At 49.7% G+C, this 19,687-nt stretch overlaps 1 protein-coding gene across 4 annotated transcripts in view; it reads left to right on the top strand.

Moving 5' to 3' along the window:
• Positions 1 to 19,687, top strand: part of Tspan9 (tetraspanin 9) — a 183,063-nt gene that overhangs the window by 44,343 nt on the left and 119,033 nt on the right. For 3 of the 4 annotated variants that reach the window (XM_031383538.1, XM_031383541.1, XM_031383540.1), the window contains exon 2: positions 15,573 to 15,676. The gene's annotated coding sequence lies outside the window, so the exon portion shown is untranslated. Of the gene's footprint in view, positions 1 to 2,091; positions 2,293 to 15,572; positions 15,677 to 19,687 lie in introns of all 4 variants that reach the window. The other variant, XM_031383539.1, reaches the window with a different exon arrangement.

The raw sequence follows: 19,687 nt of genomic DNA, 5'->3' as shown, positions 1-19,687 counted from the left end.
TAACTGACTGTCTCCTAAAGTTAGTCAGGTCAGTTAACCACCTCTAGTAGTTCAGACAGTAGGTTTTGGATCAGAGCCCCAGAGTCAGCCTCACCATTGTAGTTGCTCTTGGCTTTTTGGAGCCTCACTATCCTCTGTTAGATGGGAATCGTGCTGAAATAAAACCTCGTAGGGATGATGCTCAGATTAAGTGTGCGAGTGCTGAGAAATGCTCACTAAGTGAGCAGTATGTATCTTATGGGCAATAAATGTTAATATTGATTTTAGAGGAGGGGTCCTCCCTGATTGCTCTGAGCCAGGCATGTGGCCAAAACCAAAGTCTCAGGGAATCTGCATCCCTGGCCACATTTTCTGCTCCAGTTCAACCTTGAGGCTCTCTGCCCTCATTCTGGATGCAGGCGAGCTCACCTAGTTTCTTAGATATTTGAACTCAGCGGGGAATAGCCTTTCAGATCTCACACAGCCTGTTTTCCCATTGCTTTCAAGGTGGCCTCGAGCCCGACATGGACCCTACATTGTCTCATGAAGGATGTCCCAGCCTCTTAAATGACTCCTCCATCCCTACTGGGGGACCACAGAGCAAATGTAGTAGATGTAGCATTTATAGTCCATCAGGCCATGGGCACCCTATGTATTTGTTTCTAACTGTTATTGTAGTAAAAGACACATGGCATAAAATATATCGTTTAACTGAAACTCTGTGCCCATTGAACACACACTTGCACTTGGTCTTCCCTTAGTCCTGTTTACTACATCCACTCTCTAAAGTCTGACTATTCTAGATACTTTATACAAATAGGCTTTTCTGCAGTCTTACCTCTCTTGGGTAGATTTTTTTTCCCACTCAGCATAATGGCTTCAGAGTTTATCCAAACTGTAGCTTGTATCAGAACACAGTCCTTTTTTCTTTTTTTGGCCAAGGTGTCATATTTCATGGTATGCTTCCCCCACATCTTGTTTACCCATTATCCATAAATGATCATTTGGATGGTTTTTCACCTATTGTCCATTATTCCTACCTCCCCTATTTTAAAATTAATTAACCACTCTCCTCATTGCAAGCCAGCCCAGGGGCCCTCCAGTGCATGTGTGTAATTGCTGTGTAATTGAAATGATGGGCTTACATCCTGAGTAAGAACATGGGTGCTCACAGGTGTGTTCCCGAGTGCTGTAGCCGTGTGCCCATTTCCTTTAATGGGCTAGAAATTATCTTTATTAACTTGTCACAAACTTCTAAGGGGCTGTTTTAGGAAGTGGTAAAGGGTCTTGTTTAAGGCTGTGGGTTCTGAGGTCAGACCACATGGCCTTGCATCCTGATCCCACAACATATTAGCTTGACAGTGTATATGCTACTTAACTCTTGGGTGCTCTAATTGTTGATGGAGATCGGGTAACTGCCTTAACATTTAAATGAGATGATCTGTGTGTCAGAGCCAGCGTAGCATCTCATGCATCAGGAGTCCCCTAAACATTAGTTTAAGATAAAATTAAGGAGTTTAGTTGGTTAGTTTTGAGACAGAATTTCATTGTGTAGTCCAGGCCCACAGGGAACTTACTATGTAGTCTAGGCCGGCTTTGAGCTCACAATGTACCTGCTTTAGCTTTTAAAAGAAAATTAATATTTATTCATTGTATGTGCTTGCACACATGTGCTTGTCTTAGCGTGCATGTGGAAGTGAACAACTTTGTGGAATTGATTCTCACATGGATCTTGTGGCTAGAACTCAGGTTTTCAGTTTTCACAGCAAATGCCTGTATTCATGAAACCATCTTGCTGGGCCCTGCTTCAGTCTCTCTGGTGCTGGGCTCCAGGTCTTTGTCTCCAGCTGAGGGCAAGACTTCCACATCTTACTTGAGTTTGGCTCATCCATGCTCATAGCCTCCTTAGGAGTGGTTGTAGAGTAAGGTGAAGGTGCCTGCTCCTGGGTTGGCATTCCCAGGAGGCAGACGGGAACAATCGTGGGAGCTACACAGAAGCCCTGCTCTCTTTGGTCCTCCACTGTTTCTTCCCTCTGCTGGACCACCATGATGGGGTCAGCCTTGAATCTGGCCCTTCTCAGATCTCTTCTCTGTGGTCCCTTTCTTGCACAGGCCACCGCTTCATAGGATGAACTTTGCACTTGGGGGAGGCATTTGGAAGCCATCTGCAGTTCCTTCAAAACAGCACTGTTGGGATGGCAAGAGGGTAGCTTCCCTGGCGCTTCTGCTTGCCTGGGCCACTCACAACTTCCTGAACCACGCACCCAGTGATCAATCCTACTTCAGCTTGGGAACCTGATCCCTCTGCCCAGAGTGAGTATAGCCGAGAGTTTGGCAGTATGCGGGGCAGACCACCATTTCTCCCTAAAGCTGGTAGAGCTGCTGAGAACAGAAGCTTCTCTGTTTTAGTCTCTATTTGACTAAAATTTCCCAAATATTTATCATCTCCTCTCATCCCCCCTTGCTGGCGTCAGCTTCTGGCTGGCTGTGTTGAGGCCAGGGGCTGTCTGTATCGCTCTGGCCTAGTGACTTGTTCTGGGAGATTCTCCCAGTGTGGCTGAAGCTGAGGGAAGGAACCAGGAAGAGTAGAGTCGGAATATGCATGACAAGGACCTTTCAGCCTGGTCACAAAGCAGACACTTCAGTGTGTGACCTTAAGCAGCCCTCTTACTCTCTGCGTCCACGCCCTCGTTGGTAGGATGGGGTTAATAATAACTTGCCCTGTGGAGATGTGAGGAGGCACCAAGGGAATCTGTAAAGTGCTTAGCGTAGCGTCTGGCACACTGAGGATGCGCTAAAAATGCAAGCTCCTTCTATTTTTATTGGCGAGTTTTATTTCTGCTGTTTTCAGCCTTCCTTCTTACTCCCTCTCTCTCCTGATAACCCTGATGCTCTTGAACTTTGGCCCCTATCCCCACTAAAACTACTCCTGGCACAGGGTCTCATACAGTAGCCATGCCAGATTTCAAGGGTCAGACATTCAAGGTCACTGGGATATTGGTCCTTGGTGTGGGGCATCCTCTCCTGGCCTTGTTTCCTTGCTTGCTCTGCCCACATTCCATATACCTGCTCAAGTTCTCCATTCAGTCTTTGTAATTGTTCTCTATCTTGGGGGAAGAAAGGAATTGAAGGTTCATGGAGCCTGTGCCAGGAGCTTTCGGGCACACTCATTTTATTTACCCCCATGGACCATCATGGCGTGACTTGGGTTTCTTCAGAGAAAGAAATGGAGGCACTCCAATAGCAAGTAATAAGAATCACAATGCAGATCACAGTGCAGGACTTGGCTAAGCCTGTGCTGTCCCCACTTCCTAGTGCTGGGCATTGGTGATGGCAGAGAGGGAGAGGGGACTGTCTAGGATGCAAACCACCATCTCAACTGCTCTGTGTGCAGGGTGTTGGGGACACTGCGGGTGCTTTAGCTTTGTTACCCGGAGCTGCACACACTAGCTGCACCTCCCTCCCGGGCTGTGGTGCATATTCCAGGAGGAAACACTGATTCGGTAAGCTTTGGCAAAGCACACACATGGGCATGGCAAATGTGTATGAATGCCAGCCAGGCTGGATGCTGCGCTGGGAGTTTGGCTTCTCTGGCTCTGACTTCTCATCCCCCGAGCAGGGCTGGCAAGCCTTGCCACTGCTTGATAACAGGGCCAGAGGTCTCTGCCTAGAATCTTCTAGGTTTTAGTTATTTGTTCATTTTTAATATGGCAAATGACATGTAACATAGACTGTATCATGTGACCATTTCAGGGCTTTTTGTTGTCATTATTTGTTCATTTAGTTTTTGAGATAGAGTCTCAAATGGCCCAGGCTGACATCTAACTTGCAGTGTAGCCAAGGATGATCTGCCTCCCAAATGCTGGGATTACATGCCTGCACCACTACTCTCTGATCTCACTGTGACCCTTTTAAAGGATGCAGCTCATTCATTCAGTTGTGAAATGATCCTATTGCCTTGTTTCAACTTTTGCATCAGTCTGTAATTCTTAGCAGTCCTCCCTCCCTTAAACTGCAGTCCTCCCTCCCCAAACTTAAGTCCTCCCTTCCCTAAACTACAGTCCTCCCTCCCTTAAACTTCAGTTCTCCCTCCCCTAAACTGCAGTCGTCCCTCCCCTAAACTGCAGTCCTCCCTCCTCTAAACTGAAATCCTTCCTCCCCTAAACTTAAGTCCTCCCTCCCTTAAACTGAAGTCCTTCCTCTCCTAAACTACTGACAATCAGCTACCTGCTTCCTACTGGTGGTTCTGACACTGGTCTCGTGTGAGTATGGTAATACAGCATGCGGTCCCCGTGTCTGGCTTACTTCTTAGATAACTTCCAGGTCTGTCCAGAGAGAAGAGTGTAGGTGTGCTTTGTTCTTTTATGGCTGAGTAATGTTCCCTCATATGTATGTACAGCATTATGTTGATAGCTTCATCCGTCGATGGACATCTGGGTTGTTTCCCTCCCCCAGCACTTGTATAGGGAGAGCTGCTGTGCACATTCCTGTATAAGTGTTCGTGTGGGCACCCGACTTTGATTCTGTGGGGTATGTACCCAGATGGAGAAAGAGATGGATTATATGGAAACTGTGTTCTGCACCGCAAGAGGTAGGTGGACTGTTTGCACAGTGGCTGTATCACCCTGGTTCCCACCAGCCATGTGGGAGGGTTCCAGTTTCTCCACATCCTTGCCAGCACTTGTTACTGTCCCTTTTCTTCCGTTTCTTTTCCACTAATTCCATCCTAGGTGTGAGGCAGCCTTTCACTGTGGCTGATTCTATCTCCCTGATGAGTAATGAGTCGGAGCAGTCTCCTGTGGTTTTAGTATTCTCGTTTTCTCTTGACCCAGTTCTGTTTCTCTTCCCCAGTCCACACACACCTCTCCAGACTAGCTCCCAGCCCTTGGGCGGGTCTCCAGGGAGCCTGGGCAGGCAGCCAGAGTTGGGTATCCCACTTTTGCCCACTAGGACTGCTCCTTGGTTCCTTTCGGGTTCTTCTGGCTGGGACTGGTCCTCTACTGCCACCTTAGCCTCTCTTCAGAGTCTTCTTCATCCCACTGGCTCTAGGTCTTAGACTTGTCCCATTTGGCGGTTACTCCTTCCACACAGGTTCTGATGAGGACCCTGGATACGGGCACAGGTGCCTTCTCCTCACCTTCAGGGCAGGGATAGATCCACTCGGTGATTGCTGACTCCAGCCTGAATGCCCCTGTCCCCCTGTAGGATTGTCCTGAGAGGCCCAGGAAGAGCCACATGTGCTTCCAGAGCCAGCAGCTGTTTCCTCTGAGTTTCCTAGACCACCTCACTGTTCTCTCCCCCCTCCGCCTCCCGTCACTCTGTGTACAGTGGTGTGCCCCCCCCCCCAGCCCCCATGCCACAGGTTTATGATTTCAGGCCTATTTTTGACCACAGAATCAAAGCTGACCCCCTCCCCATGAAGGAATCCTAGGCAGGAGTAAGCAGGTGGAAGAAGTATTTTGGGGCTCTGAGGGTTTATTCAGAAGCCCCTTCACCATCTGCTGATGACAGAGACTCTACCCACCATGGTCTTTTTCTCTGAGGTCTGTTCCCACCCCTCTTCTCCAGATCTAGCTGCCTCAACAGGCTCCTTCCACCAGGGTAGGGTTGAAGCAGTAATACCAGGTACTCAGTTTACTCAAACACCCATGTGGCTGTTACATGGAAAATTTCCTGCTGTGAAGGATGTGATAGCACCCGGGCAAGCTGGGAGAGCCTCCGTTCCCTGTGTAGCCCCCAATCATTGTGCCCTTCTGTGGGAAATCATGCGGGAAACTTGGTGTAGATTGAGGATTCATCCTGATCTTCGGCTCTCATCTCGATTCCAAAAAGTCCATTTGAGAGTACGTGGTGGTGGGATAGCTTCGTGAAAGTAACTTGCTGGAGAGGAGAGGAGAGGAGAGGAGAGGAGAGGAGAGGAGAGGAGAGGAGAGGAGGCAGAACTGAAGGCTACCTGCTGAGTATCTACCATGATGGAAGAGTGGCACCGGCCAGCCACCCTGGTCAGTTCCTGGCAGGACATTCACTGGCTCTGCAATCTAGAACTGTCCTAGGTTGTAGTTTCCTTAGCAACCAATGGTATTAACTCTGCCATTGTGAGAGGTGATCCTTGGAGCTACTCCCAGAAGGTGTCACATGAGGTTGGCCACCCTGACCTTGTTGGAGGTCAAGCTCCAGGCAAGTGCTTTCCTTCTTGTTCTAGCCAGTATTGACCTTGAGTCTCCATCCCCCATGCTGTGGCTAAACCAGAGCTAAACAAGTCACAATGTTAAAAATAGCCTCACCCCTCACTTACATGTCCAGTGTGCTCGTTCTGCGGCGTGGATGGGTGATGGGTCGACACTGTCTCCCCAGTTACCAAGTTATCAGTTACTGACATCTTAGTGTAAGTTAATCTTGTAGATATTTTGGCCTCAAAAGGACCCATGTAATAATCCTTTGTTGTACAAATGGGGGCATGTTAAGGTTTTAGGGGGGAAGGAACTTATCAGGCATTTGACACAGGCATTTAGGGGTGAACCAAAGCATGAGCTCAGGTCAGACTATGTCTGTCTTGCCACTTGGATGGGCCAGGCAGCCTAAGGTTCCTGAGGGCCCACTGTCTCTCTCAGGATAGCCCCTTTAGGATGGAAGGTTGCCCAGGTTTCAGGGCCCACAGGCAAGCTGGCAGATAGATGGCCTTCTATAAGACAAGAAGGAAGGGGACCTTGGGACAGTGGCAGCTAGAGCTCTTTTGAGTCCTCAGTCTTCCAAGGTGGGAAGTAGAGTCTCTGAGGTCTAGTCTGCACTGTGAGGCCAGCTGCCTAACAGGAGGACGACCACTAGTGAAGATGAAGAAGTAGAAAAGATGGATAGGTGAACCTGCGACTGGGGCCCAGGGCGGAAGGATGAGGGAGGTGATGTGTGATGTGGAAGAGACAACCAAGCTGGCACAGATGGGACAGGGAGGGGCTGCGTGAAGACAAGTGTGCAGCCTGGGGGCCGCCTGGCCTTGGTGAGTGAGAGGAAGAACGGCTGTAAGGAATCAGAGGAGGAGAGGAGGCCACCCAGGCCAGTAGCCATGGTCAGGACCGACATCTTGCTTTGCAGCCCATTCAGGCCACATCACTATTCTAGCCTTTCTGCCCTTTCTCCTAAGCCCTTGGATGGACAGCCAGCAGATCTTTTGTTTTGTGCGGGTGTTGTGCTTTTTTTAAAATCTGGTACCCACAACTCCTGCATAGGTTCTACTTCTCCTGGTGGTCACCTAGTCTCAGTCTGGGCTTGTTGGGGAAGGGGATATGGTCCTTGAGACTTCTTGGTGGCCTTGTGGTGCCTGCTCTTGCCTGTGCTGGCCACTAGATGGTAGCAGGAAACCTGTTGGTTTTTCCCAGCAGGTTGTTTTATTCAATCTTGCTCTCCTGGCCATGTGTCCCTCTGCCTCAGTCTCAAATCGCACATGTCGTGGGTTCATAGATGGTTCAGAGGCAAGGCTGAGTGAGATGAAGCCGCAGCAGTCTACTTGAGAAGTGGCTGTCTCAGGGCACTGTCGCAGGCTTGGAGGTAGCCTTTCAGCACCCTACCTGTGGCCAAACAAACCCTTTGTAGGGAGTTTCTGCTGTAGAGTGCACTACTCTAGCTGTGCATTTGCAGGGCTTTGTGGGGTCCAGAAGCAGAGAACGGGGCTCCGAGGATGTCGAAACTCCAACCCTCCCCCCGGCCCCCACACCTCAGCTTGGTAGCTTGTGTGAATGGTGGATGGTGCTGGTCATGGAAGGAGGGGTCATGCCTGGGGCTAGGCTAGCCTGGGAAGAGCAGTGCTATTATGAAGTCAAGGACAAGCTTTCCAGCAGCAGGGACACACAGCAATAGCAAACTCCCTGGAAGCTCAGCTTGAGTCCAGAAGTGGGCGGAGTCCGCCAATTCCATGGCCTATCTACTCCCAGCAGCCCCTGGGTGCAGACCTCCATCCCTAGCTTATAGCTGGTCATGGCCATGTAGCCTTAGACCTCTGCTGGGTAGTCCCAGAGGGTGCTAAGCCACGCCCCGTTTCAGGTTCAGCCTTTAGTGCTCTGAGTGTTGTTTCTGGGACTGCAGTTTTTGTCTGGTGTCAGGGCTCATGGGTCTTTCCTACAGGCTTGTCCTCTTGAGACCCATGGGGGTTACTGGAGGCTCAGAGAGGTCAAGGGCATGTTCAACATTTCCAAGATAAAACGCTGAACTGGCCATTGATCCGGAGGCTGGGACATTTTTTATTCTTCCTGTAATGATCAGCTTTGCACGCAGCGGGGTTAGCGGGTGAAAAGAGAAATTCTCACCAGAATGCTAGAAATGGGGACACAATCTGTCACTACCCCCATCTGCTACCTCTAAGCCCCCCACAGTCTGTACCCCAAACCTTAGGCAGGGATGGGAGCCTAGTGCTCTGTGGAGCTACCAGGTGGTCCCAGCTGCCAGAGCTTTCCGCTGGTCAGTGATGCTATGTAGACATCTGGTAGGGGAAGATAGTGTTTGGTGGAGTGCCTTGCGGTTCTAACTGGCCTATGGAGCTACTGTTGCTGGCTAGACCTATCCATGACAGTGGGTCTCTCTGGGGCCGCTTTCTAGGTGGCCTCCCCGATGTGTCCATGCTGGGGGTGATGGTGGGATGATTCTGGCTTTTCATGTCAGAGCCCTTTGTAAGCTGGGTGTTTTTGAGGTTCCAGGCTGGGGTCCTAGGCCCTTGTGTAGGCATGCCTACTTTATCAGAGGTCCTCCGTCTGTGTGAAGGGTTCAGTAAGAAGTTCCTTGTACAGTTCTGTTCCTAATCATGCCCTCAGTATATGCATACCCTCAGATCCCAAGTCATGTCCTGACCTCCTGATACCCTGGGTCCCAGCCCCCTCTTTCCGCTTCTTGGCTCTGCCTGCAGCTGGCTTTGTCGTAGATACCCTCCACTGCCCTCCACAGGCTTTGCATTGGTGTCTGTGTCCACCCCAGGCCTACCTGCATGTGGGGCTCCGTGGAGCACCAGCCATGTGCTCCCATTTCAAAGGCTTCTGCTTCCCTCCCAGCCAGCCAGCCAGCCAGCCAGCCAGCTTGGCTGCGTTAGGCCTGCTTCCAAGGCTCCAACATCCTGCTTGGCTTGTGTCCCCCCAACTCCAGCTGCAGCTTCCCTGTTGTGCTTCTGGCAGAAGGCATGCTGGGGTGCGTGGGGGGGGGTTCCTTCCCCTTGGCCTCTCTTCTCCCTATTACATCAGCTTACAGCCAAATACCCCTGGGGTCTGGGAAGGGAGGGTTTTTCATTAATTTTTTTTTTTTCCAATGGAAATAATTCCACCACTTGTCAGAGGGATTTTTGCATGCATCTCTTTAGGGGGGTTGACTTCATCCCCCCTTTCTTTCCCAGCCTCTTAGATGCTCTTGAAATGGGCAGCTTTGTTTCCTTAGCTGGTCTGGTCTGGTCTGGGCTGGTGAGGAGAGCAGCTTGGGTTCCTGAGCCCAACATTAGGTATTTGGGTCCTGACTGTCCTGCTCACTGGCTGTGTGACTTTCAGGATAGCGCTGACCCTCTCTGGGCCTCTTAGTCCTTCATCTGTCCTGTGTTGGTGGTGAGGGGGTCATACTTGATACTTTGCTATTGGGATTGTATCGGGTTGGCCCCTTGTTCCGGGGTCCTAGTGCTGCAAGAGGTCCTGGAGGTGTGTACACCTGTGGCGGATCACAGATAGATGCCCTCTGTGCTCAGGGGGCAGTGGAGTCTAGGAGCTGGCCAAGAGTGAGCAGGTCTCTGGCTGGTTCCTCCTGGCCGTGTCAGGCATCCCTGAGTGGGAAGAAGCCCTCCTCTACCTCTGCTGTAGCCAGCAAACCTCCTCCCGGCCTCTCCCCTCTGTTCTTCTTCTCCTTGCCTCCCTTCCTCCCACCCTGCTCCCCATGCCCTGCCCTGGCTGATGGCTTTGATCCACCAGCCCCATAAATGGGTAGGTCCTGGTCACTGCCCTGTCCTGCTCTGCTCTTCTCACCGGGCTCTCGGCTCAGAACCAGGCCTGGCTGCTAGTGACCTGAGAAGGGATCCCTTCTAGGCACTTAGGCACAGAGTTAAGCCCACCCCCTCCTGTCCAGGGCCCACATCTGGCCAAGGGCTCAGTTTTCCCAGCTGTAAATTGCCTCCCGCTGCCCCTTGGCATCTTCTCAGGTTTCAGCTTCATGGTCCTTTTTCTTTTTTGTGGGGGTAGGGGAGTGGCTAGGGAGGGAAGGCTCAGCGTGTTGTTCCCTTCCTCTGCATGTCTGAGGCTGAGGAGAGAAGCCTTTGCCCAGGTGTTGGGTGAACTGGCATTTTTTTTTTTTCAGGTAGTTGAGTGTTAGGTTTCTCTTTTCCAGGCCAGCCTTACTGTATGGTCTTCTGTGGTGGCGGGAGGGTCTTCCATTCTCTGCAGCCTGGCTCTTGGCTTGCGGTGACTTGGACATGCTGCCATCTTCCTCGTCTCTGTTTCTCCCCTGCTCCTTCTCGCGTATCCCTTAATCTAATGTTTAATCATAGGGATCATCTTGACTCCCTGAATCCTTCAGGTGGCTTTGCTCCCTCTCACAACTGATGACTCTCTGGCTCCTGCAGGTGACCTGTGGGGCTTAGACCATGCCCTGTCGCTATAGATGCCAGCTGGTTGCCTGGGCCAGGCCCTTGCTGCAGATCTTGCCCTTGCGTTGCTATGGCTCTTGGTTCTCCCTTCATGGGGCAAAGCCTGGTTATGTGGACCACAGAAGGGTAGACAACTCAGGGCAGCCACCAGCACTGCCTGGGAGTGGATGTCATGAAGTGGCCATGGCCGTGGCCTGGCAGGGGCAATGGCTGTGGTGCTGCAGGTTGGTATTTTCTGGGGCCTCTTTGGATTTGCCTTGGTTTTAGGTGTCTGGCATCAAGGGAACTCTGGTGATGCTGTTGAAAACAGAGGCCTTGTCTTGTGGAGCAGGATGCAGGGTAGTGAGGGTGTTGTAAACATCTTTAGAATCATAAGTGATGAGAAGTGTGTTCGTCCTAGGCTTTGGGGCTAGGGTCAACCCAGGGGCAAAAAGCCTGTGTGTTGTCCAGATGGACTAAGAAAGTACTATCCCTGGCATTCCAAGTCACCGAAACAATTCCTGAAAGTAGGCAGGGCTTCTGGACAGACAATGCTGGACTTTAGAGCTGGTGTAGGACATTGAGATTGGGGGAGTTACACAGTGAAGGACCAGAGTCAGTTTTGGACTATTTACAGCCATGTGTGTGTGTATGTGTGTGTGTGTGTGTGTGTTTGAAGGTATGTGTGTGTGCTTGTGAAGGTGTGTATGTATATGTTTGTGAAGGTGTGTGTGTGTGCTTGTGAAGGTGTGTATGTGTATGTTTGTGAAGGTGTGTGTGTGTGAAGGGGTGTGTGTATGTGTGAAGGGGTATGTGTGTGTAGATGTGAGAAGGTGTGTGTGTGTGTGTCTGTGTATATGTGTGTGTATATATATGAGAAGGTGTGTAACTGGCTGGCAAATGAGAAGGGTATTCAGGAGCTTATAGTGTGAGACCCCATGGAGATTTTGGGGTGAGGTGCAGGAGGACCTAGAGCAAGTCTTTATGTCAAGCTGGTGGGCATAATTTTGGGGTTCTATGTTTGAGGGTATGAGGACATACTGGGGGTCCCTGGCAAAGGACAGAGGGAAGAGTGGCCAAGTGTTGTAGATCAATGGAAATGTGGAACTTGTGATAGGATCAAACAGAAAGAAGCCGGGGGGTGCGGGCTATTTGGAAGGCTTGGGAAAGTGGGGTGTGTGGTGTAAAGGCCTAGTGCTGTGAAGGCTGGGACAGGCCAGTAGGAAGTGATGGGATGCATGAATGTGGTGGGTTCATGGAGGTCAAAGGGGACCCAGGAACCTGTACTAGAGCCCCAAGGGGCACGAAGGGACTCCGTGGACACTTACCCAAGGCCTTTGGGGTCCTGGCCAGAGGAACGAGCTGAATTTCCTTTTACCCCATTCACTTAAAACTAGCTTCTCAGTGCCTAGACCTCTCTAGCCCCTGAGCCGTGGGTTCCCACAGGGGCATCTGAATGTGAGCTGGCTCCTCTTCAGAGCACAATTTCAATGGCTTTTCCAGCTGGTCCCCTTCACTCCCAGCATGGCAGTGATGGATGATCTGTTCACCCCTGTGCTTTCGGGATGCCATGTGTCTTGGTGCCACTCCCTTCTCCCTGCCCCCTCTTCTACTAGGACCCCTTTGTCTCTGAGGAAGCCTGGTGTGGCCTCCCTTTCTGTTGCTTCTGCCACCCCATTGACCCTGGTCCTCATTTGCTTCTGGCTTTCATGATGGTGGTACAGGCCAGCCCCTGTTTTGAGCAGAGGCAGGCCTATGGGATTTGGCCTGGTGTCTGAGTGCTTATACAGCCCAGGGCTAGTGGTCTGGAGGCATCCTTTGGATCAGGCCCCTCATCTGTAGCTCCAGCCTGGCTCTACTGTGCCCTAGGGCCTCTCTTCCTTTCCTTTTTGTGGGAGCAGTGCCTCACTTGAAGCCACTGCTTTGATTAGGCAGCTGCCTGTGGCTGATACAGAGTCGGGTTACCCTGCTCAGAAGGGGACCTGTGACAGCCACTAGTAGAGCTCATGGCTTCTCTCCCCTTGCCTACTTGGCTAGCAGGTGAATAATAGGGTTTGGTGCTCAAGGCTTTCCTATAGGGGAGCTCCCAGGATTCCCTCTGACATACACGTCTTTGAATTGAGGCAATTGCATAGAGGTGAGGCCCATCCAGTCTCACTTACCAGAGCCTGAGAGCCATCATCTGCCTGATGTTGCTGGGTTGGTGCAGCCCTGGCTACTGGGCATGGGTTAGCCCTGGCTACAAGGGCCCAGCCCTGGCTTCAGGGGCCCAGCCCTGACTGCTTCTGTACTCTCTCTTGACTGGACCATTCTTTCATAACATAGCACACTACACCACAGGCTGCCCTCCTGGTGTGGGGGTTCTTTTCTCTGCCAGGCTCCAGCCCTGCGTTCATGGAACCCAGTAGGGGTTAGACTGCTTCCCTCTGTGCAAGCCACTCCAGCCTTCTTCCCCCTCCCTCTCACGAAGCTGTTCCCCGGCTGGTCCTAGCTATAGGAATGGGGCTGTGGGATGAAAGGTGATATATAAATGTAAGGTGATGATTATTTATTTGACAGGGACAGCTGCCTGTGGTGAAAAATGTAATCTAGTAATCCTTGTGTGAAAATCGGATCTGTGGCTCAGCAAGCTGCCTGAGACAGCAAGCAGACCATTTTCCCTCTCCTCACGTCCTTACCCCCACCCCATCTCCAGCAACCACGCTTACTTCCAAAGTTCCCAAGCTCTTGCATCCTGGTAGCATGTCTGCAGATGCATGTAGCGTGTGTATGTATGCATGCATTATGCATCCTGCTGCATGTGTGTGGCATACATGTGGCATATACACTGTGTTGCATACATGTGGCATAAACACTGTGCATCTTGCTTCTGTTGGTTGTGGTTAGCAGTCTATCTAGGCTTTTTAAGCTTTCCTACTTAGAATTGTTTTCCACCAGGGAAATTTTTACATGATCCTGGGCACACAATATATATATATATAAATCAACCATTACCTGACAATGAATGATAAATTTGTTTAAAGATGATTTTTTAATATACATATTTTATCATTTATTAAAGACGATAGCAAATTTGCATACTAATGAGGTGGAAGAGCTTGTATGGTTTCACAGAAAGAATTACATCTTGGTGGAATATTTGATGCTGCAAGACACAGAGCATCTTCAGTGTTTTCCAGAGTTGATCGATATTTTGATTTAATGATCGTCAGTGCCGAGAATGCTGCTTCACATAAACACGTAGCACGGAACCAACAGAAGTCTGTTGAGGCCTATTTGAGAAACTGTTGGAAATCCTAACCCAAAAGCCACTTCACAATTTTTTATGACACTCAAGGCAGCAACTCCAAGAGTAATTTTTTAAAAACCAAACATTCGTAATGCAGCACAATCCAAAAGATAGGCTGATTTGATTCTTAGGCGCTGAGGAGTGACTCTAGGAAAACATGCAAAACCTTTGTTTTCCGTAAGCAAACCATTATGTTTCTGTAAGAGCACACGGTGTCTAGTGTGTACTTGAGAACACTGCTCTTCACAGCATGCAGGGTCTCCGCTCTCAGCTGTGATGCTGCAGGCTGTGTTCATTGGAGGTGTGTGGTGTGTCGGGTCACATCCCATGTCCCGTGTTCAGAAGCAAGGCTGCAGGGAAGTCACATGGTGCACCACAAGTGAGGTCTACCAGAATCGACTTGGGTTCACTACAGATTTCACTTTGAATTAGTTTTTGGTCACTGTGAATTTAGGTAGAAACTTTTTTAGCCCCCGGAATGTTCATTTACAGCTGGGATACAGTCACAGCTCATTGTTTAAGAAGCATGACTTTCTGTGACTTTGAAAGCCAGGATGTTAACAGTTCAATATTGCTAACTAACCCCACCCTGATTTGAACTTCTCTTCGAACAGACAACCTTTCTTGCTCAAGCTTGCATATTGCATTTAGTTGATGGGTCTTTCTGGTCCTACCCTGCATCAGGTTTTCCTTGTCTCTGTTACCGTGGCAGGCTGAAAGTCCTGGTCAGCATGCTAGACGCTGTCACTCTGAGTGCTTCCTTATGATGATATTAAAATAATACATTTTGGGCACATCGCCACAACACTGTCACTATCCTCCTTGGAGCACAGTGTCAGGGGACCATGAAGCCCGTGTGTGCTGTAACCGATGATGTCACCCTTGATTGAAAGGACGAGGCAATGCCATTCAACGCCTGTGCTGTAGCGCTATAATTTCTTCTCTGAAATTAATAAGTGTTTGGAGGAGCGGATACTTCTGACACTAGACAAATACCCAGTTGCTCCATGGACATTTACCCAGTAATTTTAGCTAATCCGTCAGCCGTGTTACCTGGTACAGCGATGTTTGTATAAATGTAATTTTCTATTTACTTCATTGTTCCGCACTTATTAATTGTAATTCTGGAAGGAACTGTCTTCTCCCACTTATTTATTTATTCACTTAGTTATTCTTATCATTACAGGCTCATAAATATATAACAAAATAAAAAGCACGGACAAATGATACATAATAAATATGACATTTATTCTATGGATTCTGGCTGAATAGTTGCTTACTTTGTTCCAGTTGTTCTTGCTAAAGTTATTGAGACGTCTTTCAGTTGGTGCCTGTGACCTTTTGAACCAACATGGCTCCTACCTTTTTATTTTTAAAGCATTGTTTATGTTCAGGCATCACAGTAAACTCTGCATCATGCCCTGTCCCTGGAAACAGTCCCTGTTGGAAGGATCCTTATTTCTGCTGGAAACTGGTGTTTTGGAACCCTGACTTGGTCTCAGCACTAAAGAGCCCTGGCTCCTGTTAGAGAATGATGTTTAGAAAGCAGGATGCAGGCCTGTGCTTGCTTCTTGTTGCCAGGGTCTCACTCCTTCCAGGGCTTCCCAGAGAATTGAGCTGGGAGACACATGGCTGCCAACAAGGCCATTCATGTATCTATATTTATTTCTATTTATATTGTTAAAATTGTGAGTTTGCGCTGATTTTTAATTGCTTTTCATTTGGCAGCGTTGCAGCTGGCGAGGACTTGGGAAATCAAATCCAAGCTGTCCCATCTCAGAGGAGAGTGACTGAGGGGATCCAACTCAGGTGACCCAGGCAGGTGGTCAGAGGTAGGTAAGGGGCTGGAGCTTGGGTTTTTAGATACCTGATGTATTAGGTACGTTTCTATTGTGATAAGACGCCACAACCAAGGCAACTCATAGAAGGAAGGGTTTATTTGGCTTGTGGTTCCACAGGGATAAGAGTCTATCACCATTGTGGCTCAGAAATGTAGAAACAGGCAGGCATGATGGCAGGACTGGCCAAGAGCTTACATCTCATATTGCGAGGAAAGAGAGAAATTTGACATGGTGCAAGATTTTAAACTCTCAAAACTGACTCCCAGTGACATATTTCCTCTAGCAAGTCCACATCTATACCTGACCAAACAGAGCCACGAAGTAGAGAGTCAGGTATGCAAATGCCTGAGAATGTGGGGGGCATGTTATTCAAACCAACTATACCTGACATCTTTTGACAGCAAATGAATGTAGTGTACTAAGCAGTGCCTCCATCTGCATTGACATCTGCTTGGAGCCCGTATGCTCTTCTAGTTTGGAATAAGGGTCTTTACTGATGTAATCAAGCTAAGACTCATCCTCTAGGGTTGGTCATATTGGGATAGCTGATGACTGGTATTCATCTAAGAGAGAAATTTAGACACTGAGACACAAGGAAAATGCCATTGGATGATGGAGGCAGAGAGGACTGATTTGTATGCCAAGGACTGCCAGCTACATCGACATCTGAGAGAACAGGGAAGGAGGCACTCCCAGTAGTCCCACAGAGGCCTGGCTCTGCGGACGTCTTGGCTGTCTAGAACTCTGGGGCGTGAATTCTTTTGTTTCAGGTGTTAGATGATGAAGGATCTCATCCAGTGAAGCATCTTGCTGTCCGTCCTCTGCAAATAGAGATAGTCACTTTCTATCAAAAGATGGCGGGTGTGGTGCCCCATATTCTCAAGCAAATGAATACTTAGCTGGATCCCCAGTCCTCTCGGTGACTGTCCTCCGTGAAGTTTCTCACTCAGGGGTGCCTTGGGCTGTGCTCTGAGAACAGGACTTCATGAGCTTGTGGTTCTATGTCAGGGTACCCCTTCAGTGACATTTGCATTTGGGCAAGATGAGGATACCAAGGGCTTCGATTGTGAGCAGTGCCTCCTGATGGTCCTCACCCCCTTTCCTCTTCCCCAGACCTCAGTGCTCTGAGGCTGGTTTCCTGCACCTTGTGTCTTGCCTTGTGCAGCTTGAGGGCACCTAGTAGCGATGCTCCTCCCTTCACACATCCACTTCATTCCTAAGATTCTCCCTGTGCCCGTTCATGAGCACAGGCAGCCTGGGATATCCTTTGCTGTGTGGTGTGTAGTTCCCTCTGTGCTCAGGACCTCTGGTCACACTCTCCTCCAGGCTGAGCATGGCTCCAGGCTCTCCTGTCATGACTGCACTAACTCGTCCTTCCACGATGCCCTTGCCCAGCATGGCTCACCTGGCATTTCTCTTACTTGGAAGTGGCTTTTTAATGTCAGCTTGTTTTGACTCACAGATTTGATTGAGCACTTCTGCAGGATAGAGGCCATGGTTTACCTCAAAGATGCTCTACTTGGATTGGCATGTGCTGTCTTTATACTAAGGGGAAGGGGGCAGAGGAACACCCACATCAGCATATCTTGTTCCCTCTGGGGTAGATGATTCTAAGCTATGTAAGGGGAAATTGAGACCTAAAAAAAAAAAAAAAAAAAAAAAAAAAAAAAAAAAAAAAAAAAAGCTGCTATCTTGCCATCCTGCATCCCAGTAGCACATTTCACGGCAAGGGCAGGCAGGGTAGGGACCAGGTGTCTGTGGCTTCCCAGCAGGCCTCTGCCAAGATCATCCTGTCCTGCTCTTTGCTCATTTCTCTGTCCAGATGGCTGGGGGAAGGCATGGCTGGCATCAGCTAAGGTGATGTACGACCAACTGGGGCCAGAGCAGAAAGGGCCCAGACTATTAGGGGTGTCAGGCTGGGAAATCGGAAATTAAAGGCTGGAGCCATGGCCAGCAGGACCTCCCCCTGGTGCAGTACTCTGAGATCACCTGTGGTGGGCTTCATTACCAAGGGTACATGGGAGGGAAGGCCTGCTGGCAGGCCTTGGAGACAGATGGCTGCCGGCTCCAGCCCAGTCCAGCAATGAACCTTTGGCTACTCAAGACCTACAGGCACAAGCACGAGAAACTTTTCTCTACTCTGAAGCCATATGACCCCTGGCAAGCCAGGTCCCCTCTTGGATCTCAGTCTTGTCATATGTAAAGAAAGAATTTGGACAAGAAGATTTTTCAGTGTCTTCCAACCTCACAATAGCCTAGATTATGACCTCTGTAGTCATTTAGGGTTGTAGCTGATAGTCAAAGAACAGGCCAAGGAGCCCATTGGAGAAGGACGGCCTCAGGGAGCAGAGGTTGGGGAGGCTTCATGGAGATGGGGTCTGTGAAGAGGCAGAAGAAAGAAGCTTTCCCTGTCTGTCCTTGGCATTGTCTTTCCATTTGTCCTATGTCCACCTCCCTCCATCTTCTTACAGGCGCTCATTATGTGCCTACTGGGTTAGGTGCACAACTGTGAGGGAGACAGGCTTTAGACAAACTGCCGCACATGTAATTAATAATAACCAGACTCAAAAGTTGAGGTGCCTCTGCGCACTACCTTGCTGCCTTGGTCCAGGCGTCCCTCTCCTCTCTTGCATCCTCCCTCCTTGTCCTTCATGGGCTTTTGCTTCTGTGGCCTTTCAGTCTCTCCTCAAGGCTGGGATTCTTGACTGCTGCTGGCCAGAAAGGCAAACCATGCTTGCCCCGATGCTTCTCCTGAGGCCACTGTGGGAAGAATGAATGCCTGCCTGCTTTATCAGAGGCTGCATAGCTCCTGCAGGCGTGACAGCCTGTTGGCTTTGGAGTTAGACGTTCCTTTCTTTGTATCCTGGTACTATCTTCCACAAGTCACCCTCCTTCAAGCCTTAGTTTCTGTGTCTGGACAGGAAGTTTAACACTCTTGTCACTTAACACTTTCTGGAATACCAAGTGGTCAAATGTAAATGAGGGGACCTTGGTGGTTCCTTGAATATGGCAAGTGCTGGCTTTCTCTCCCTTCTGCTTGGGTTATGGCCTGGTGGTTGTGGGTGTGGGCTGGAGGTAGGGAAGACCAGACCTGTGCGGTTCCTGCTGCAACCTAAAGCCAGGCAGGGCATGGAGCCAGGCTGGGCAGCAGGAGGTGGTACCCTGGACAAGATGCAGACCTTGAGCTAGGAAAGGCCAGGAGTCTCTCTCAGGGGCTGGAGAGAATGTCAGGCATCTCATGCGTCCCAAAAATGAAGTGTGCTGTGACAGCTGCCCGCTGTGTCCTGCTGGGTGTGGGAGCCAGAGAGACCCTTAGTAGAGAGGGTGGTCGGTGAGCCTGCAGGATTCTGAGCCCTGGAGACTTCTTCAGGGGTCTTCAGGGCTGCCACGGGCTCCTTCTCTCTCTGTGTGTGAGCTGCCTTAGAGCCTTTTGTTCCTGTGGAGAGAGCATCTTGTGGCATGTTGCCACACTCGTAGGAGCATTCTCTGTTCTGCCTGTTTGGGGCTGTAGTCTGTCTCTGACTGCGTGTTGAGAGCATTTACCGTACATCTAAGGTGCCTGGGGAGCTGAATTTCTTTTTTTAAATTTCATCTACTTTTGGTTAATAAAGTGTAAATGTAACTGGCCACCTGCTCCAGTGGATGCTGTTCTAGATGGCCATGTTACCCCGCACTGGCCCACCTGTGGTGTGAGGTGCCTTCAGAGATGTGTATTCATCTCTAGAGTATACGTATGCGGGATGATAAAGGATTAGACACACTTGGGAGGCTGTGGCATGGGGCATAGTATGAGGGCCTCGTTTCTGTGGGAAACACTGCTGAGCCAGGCAGGCCATTATAAGGGGGACTCTTAGAAGAAAGCCCTTCAGGGCACTTGCCTCTGTGGTCATGACTGGATGAATTGATAGCTTTGGAGGAAATGAACCCAAATTAGGAGCAGTCATTCAACAACTGTGAAAACCAAGGCCCACCGTATAGTAGGCACTAGCATACTGCCTTCTG

This window comes from Mastomys coucha, unplaced genomic scaffold, assembly GCF_008632895.1.
Source record: "Mastomys coucha isolate ucsf_1 unplaced genomic scaffold, UCSF_Mcou_1 pScaffold20, whole genome shotgun sequence".
In the NCBI taxonomy this organism is placed as follows: domain Eukaryota; kingdom Metazoa; phylum Chordata; class Mammalia; order Rodentia; family Muridae; genus Mastomys; species Mastomys coucha.
This window is presented reverse-complemented; position numbering and strand designations above follow the sequence as displayed.